Below are 5,409 nucleotides of genomic sequence, written 5' to 3'. Positions count from 1 at the left end.
TCGTTCACTGTCACCTTGATCTGCTTTCTTTAGCAAGCTGCCTTTGCATCTACTTGCCGATATGTTCATATCGATCCACTCCATTCAAACGGCATGGGTTTTAGAGGTCTCAGTGGTATTCTGTTCTTGGTCGGTTTCCTCTGAACTGAATCGCAAAACCGGTTCTCTACGATGCTAATGAGCTGTTAAAGTTGAAACTCAGACATCGTCCCCCACTTTTTGGACGGATACCACCGATTGTGAATAACCTCAGAGAGAGAGAGAGAGACAAGTGACAGACAGTCGCCGTGGAATCCATGGGCTGAATGGCTTCTGTCTGCGCGAGAATGATGCTACGTGTTGCTGAGGGAGCAAAAATGGTTCATTTTTAACCGTCCCTTCCGTGTTGGACTGCCTGCAGTCCCTCAGCTCAGGGCGGTGGGGATGACTCTCAGTGAGTGAAGGTTTCACACGGATTCTCTTCATCTGGGACACTTGGGGCTCAGATGTTAACTGCTGCGCGGTCGCAGCAAAGAAAGCGATGCCCGCTTTGCAATAGACTTTCTGTAAGATTGCTGCGTGAAGACGATTTCTGAACACCAAGCAGGCTGCACAACAATGTGAATTTACCTGGGCGAAGAGTCCTCGGTGTTCATTTCTCTCTGTCCTGCCAGCACAGCATCTTTCTGTCTCTCCGATAACAGACCTTTGGAGAAAGTTCACAATCAAAGTTGTTCATGTTCCCCGCATTAATGTAACTGACACCTCTCACCCCAAGAGTTTCAGAGAGAGAGAGAGAGAGAAAGAGGGAGAGAAAGCAGAAGAGCGAATGGACTCTTACCCTCCCCCAACCCTACATTCCCCCACCCCCCTCCCCCCAGAACAACGTGCAAGTAGAAATAAAATGGTTTAATTATCCGCCAGTGGAGATAGTCCAGTTCCTGGGGATGAGACAAACATCAGCCCCCCCGGGGACAGAATGACAAGCAGATGTTCTGGAAAGGCTTTGCTGCTTGCAATTCTTGCAGCAATGTGGAATGTACTTCACACTGAGCAAGTTTCAGCTGGCTCAGAGTCTCCAATGTTCATTGCTGTGTTTGCCGCCAGCTCAGAGAGAGAACAATAGGCAGGACGTAGGAGTGAATAACGATCCGCGTGAGAATGCGAATAACTGTTAATGGAGACTGTTAGTGGCTAACAATACGTCGTGTGTCATAGCAGACGAGGTGATAAACAGGAGTCTTTTGTGTGGTAGGGGTCAAGGACATGGGGGAGTTCAGGCCCTATAGTTATAGAACTCGATATTGAAGACCGGAGGGCTGTAAGGTCTCCAAGTGGAAAATGAGATGTTGTTCTTTCATCTGGAGCTCGAACACTGCTGCAAGCCTGAGACAGGGATGTTGGCCAGGGAACAGGGTGATGTGTTAAAGTGGCAGGCAACCGCAAGGTCAGGGCCTTGAGTTTCTGCGGGCAGAAGCGGGATGTTCTGCGAAGCAGTCACCCAGTTTATGCTTCATGCTACGTTGGGCAAACGACACTGTGAGCAGCGAATGCGGTGGAATGAAATAGCAGCAGGGAGACTGGATGAGAAGCAACTGTTCGGGAAAGTCTTTGCCGCTTGCAATTCTGAGAGCAATCTCAAATGTACTTCATACTGAGCATGTCTCAGGTCGCTCAAGAGGTCTGGGGCATTACTTACGCGCGTGCTTTCTGGCTCGTTGGTCTAGGCGTATGATTCTCGCTTAGGATCTGTTCCTGCGCTGATTTGCGAGAGGTCCCGGGTTCAAATCCCGGACGAGCCCGTGTTTTTTTTTTAAACTTGACTTGTGCAAAACTGCCTGATTAACTTTCTCAAAAAGCACCTTCGTGAAACCAGCGTGGGCTGCCTGGAGTACGAATGAGGCAGAAAACAGAGAAATGAAATGGTTGGAGATCGTGTTCAACAAGCTACTTGGATGCTGCCTGAACTGCTGTGCTCTTCCAGCACCACTAATCCAGAATCTGGTTTCCAGCATCTGCAGTCATTGTTTTTACCATAGTGCTCAACCGGTTGACGTGAGTGGTGCGGTGTTTGAGGAATGTCAGCAATCAAGGTAGATTGGAAAATTGGGACAGCTCTCCTCGGAGAACCGAACTTTTCCAAGTCATGAGGGACCTAGAAACAGGAAATAATGTTGTGAAAATGCTCCCACGCCTGAAAGGATCCATAACGATTCGGCAGAATTTTAAGTCACGAGGAAAAGAAGTAAAAGTGACATTAGGAAGAACGTTTTCGTACAGGGAGTGGTGAGGGTCAGTAAGTCCCTGTCTGACATTGACAAAGAGGAAGATTCAATGGACCCAAAAGGGAATTCGGTGGTCACGTTCAGATGTGCAGATTTCCGCTGAGAAGGCGAGAGAATGAAACGACTAGAGTCACACGTTTACTTAAGTGTAGAACCAGCAGAGCGAAGGTGGGCCGCAGAGCCTCCGTCTGCGCTGTGACACATGTTGTGATTCAGTGTGAAATCACAGTTCGACCGACAGAATGTGGGAATTTAGAAAAAAGTTTATATTTACACAGCCTCCATACGTCTGCGAAACAGCATATCACACGACAGCAGTGGAGGTCTTTGACATCAGGCTCGAAGGTGCCTGCAGCGTGCCAGACAACAGCCTGAAGTGTTCTGTGCAACCAGCTTACCAAGCGGCAGCAGAGTGGCGCAGCGGGAGCGTGCTGGGCCCATAACCCAGAGGTCGATGGATCGAAACCATCCTCTGCTATCGTTCACTGTCACCTTGATCTGCTTCCTTCAGCACGCTGCCTTTGCATCTACTTGCCGATATGTTCATATCGATCCACTCCATTCAAACGGCATGGGTTTTAGAGGTCTCAGTGGTAATCTGTTCTTGGTCGGTTTCCTCTGAACTGAATCGCAAAACCGGTTCTCTACGATGCTAATGAGCTGTTAAAGTTGAAACTCAGACATCGTCCCCCACTTTTTGGACGGATACCACCGATTGTGAATAACCTCAGAGAGAGAGAGAGAGACAAGTGACAGACAGTCGCCGTGGAATCCATGGGCTGAATGGCTTCTGTCTGCGCGAGAATGATGCTACGTGTTGCTGAGGGAGCAAAAATGGTTCATTTTTAACCGTCCCTTCCGTGTTGGACTGCCTGCAGTCCCTCAGCTCAGGGCGGTGGGGATGACTCTCAGTGAGTGAAGGTTTCACTCGGATTCTCTTCATCTGGGACACTTGGGGCTCAGATGTTAACTGCTGCGCGGTCGCAGCAAAGAAAGCGATGCCCGCTTTGCAATAGACTTTCTGTAAGATTGCTGCGTGAAGACGATTTCTGAACACCAAGCAGGCTGCACAACAATGTGAATTTACCTGGGCGAAGAGTCCTCGGTGTTCATTTCTCTCTGTCCTGCCAGCACAGCATCTTTCTGTCTCTCCCATTACAGACCTTTGGAGAAAGTTCACAATCAAAGTTGTTCATGTTCCCCGCATTAATGTAACTGACACCTCTCACCCCAAGAGTTTCAGAGAGAGAGATAGAGAAAGAGGGAGAGAAAGCAGAAGAGCGAATGGACTCTTACCCTCCCCCAACCCTACAGTCCCCCACCCCCCTCCCCCCAGAACAACGTGCAAGTAGAAATAAAATGGTTTAATTATCCGCCAGTGGAGATAGTCCAGTTCCTGGGGATGAGACAAACATCAGCCCCCCCCGGGGACAGAATGACAAGCAGATGTTCTGGAAAGGCTTTGCTGCTTGCAATTCTTGCAGCAATGTGGAATGTACTTCACACTGAGCAAGTTTCAGCTGGCTCAGAGTCTCCAATGTTCATTGCTGTGTTTGCCGCCAGCTCAGAGAGAGAACAATAGGCAGGACGTAGGAGTGAATAACGATCCGCGTGAGAATGCGAATAACTGTTAATGGAGACTGTTAGTGGCTAACAATACGTCGTGTGTCATAGCAGACGAGGTGATAAACAGGAGTCTTTTGTGTGGTAGGGGTCAAGGACATGGGGGAGTTCAGGCCCTATAGTTATAGAACTCGATATTGAAGACCGGAGGGCTGTAAGGTCTCCAAGTGGAAAATGAGATGTTGTTCTTTCATCTGGAGCTCGAACACTGCTGCAAGCCTGAGACAGGGATGTTGGCCAGGGAACAGGGTGATGTGTTAAAGTGGCAGACAACCGCAAGGTCAGGGCCTTGAGTTTCTGCGGGCAGAAGCGGGATGTTCTGCGAAGCAGTCACCCAGTTTATGCTTCATGCTACGTTGGGCAAACGACACTGTGAGCAGCGAATGCGGTGGAATGAAATAGCAGCAGGGAGACTGGATGAGAAGCAGCTGTTCGGGAAAGTCTTTGCCGCTTGCAATTCTGAGAGCAATCTCAAATGTATTTCATACTGAGCATGTCTCAGGTCGCTCAAGAGGTCTGGGGCATTTTCTGCGCGCGTGCTTTCTGGCTCGTTGGTCTAGGCGTATGATTCTCGTTAAGGGTCTGTTACTGCGCTGATTTGCGAGAGGTCCCTGGTTCAAATCCCGGACGAGCCCGTGTTTTTTTTTAACTTGACTTGTGCAAAACTGCCTGATTAACTTTCTCAAAAAGCACCTTCGTGAAACCAGCGTGGGCTGCCTGGAGTACGAATGAGGCAGAAAACAGAGAAATGAAATGGTTGGAGATCGTGTTCAACAAGCTACTTGGATGCTGCCTGAACTGCTGTGCTCTTCCAGCACCACTAATCCAGAATCTGGTTTCCAGCATCTGCAGTCATTGTTTTTACCATAGTGCTCAACCGGTTGACGTGAGTGGTGCGGTGTTTGAGGAATGTCAGCAATCAAGGTAGATTGGAAAATTGGGACAGCTCTCCTCGGAGAACCGAACTTTTCCAAGTCATGAGGGACCTAGAAACAGGAAATAATGTTGTGAAAATGCTCCCACGCCTGAAAGGATCCATAACGATTCGGCAGAATTTTAAGTCACGAGGAAAAGAAGTAAAAGTGACATTAGGAAGAACGTTTTCGTACAGGGAGTGGTGAGGGTCAGTAAGTCCCTGTCTGACATTGACAAAGAGGAAGATTCAATGGACCCAAAAGGGAATTCGGTGGTCACGTTCAGATGTGCAGATTTCCGCTGAGAAGGTGAGAGAATGAAACGACTAGAGTCACACGTTTACTTAAGTGTAGAACCAGCAGAGCGAAGGTGGGCCGCAGAGCCTCCGTCTGCGCTGTGACACATGTTGTGATTCAGTGTGAAATCACAGTTCGACCGACAGAATGTGGGAATTTAGAAAAAAGTTTATATTTACACAGCCTCCATACGTCTGCGAAACAGCATATCACACGACAGCAGTGGAGGTCTTTGACATCAGGCTCGAAGGTGCCTGCCGCGTGCCAGACAAAAGCCTGAAGTGTTCTGTGCAACCAGCTACCCAAGCGGC

The 5,409-nt window shown here is 48.9% G+C and overlaps 1 non-coding gene across 1 annotated transcript; it reads left to right on the top strand.

Moving 5' to 3' along the window:
- Positions 1-2,670: 2,670 nt before the first annotated feature.
- Positions 2,671-2,742, top strand: trnam-cau (transfer RNA methionine (anticodon CAU)). The gene has a single exon. It is a non-coding gene; the product is annotated as a tRNA-Met (tRNA).
- The last annotated feature ends 2,667 nt before the right edge of the window (positions 2,743-5,409 follow it).

Source organism: Chiloscyllium punctatum, chromosome 36 (assembly GCF_047496795.1).
Source record: "Chiloscyllium punctatum isolate Juve2018m chromosome 36, sChiPun1.3, whole genome shotgun sequence".
Classification (NCBI taxonomy): Eukaryota; Metazoa; Chordata; class Chondrichthyes; order Orectolobiformes; family Hemiscylliidae; genus Chiloscyllium; species Chiloscyllium punctatum.
Note: the sequence above shows the minus strand (reverse complement) of the source record. Positions and strands in the feature narration are given on the sequence as shown.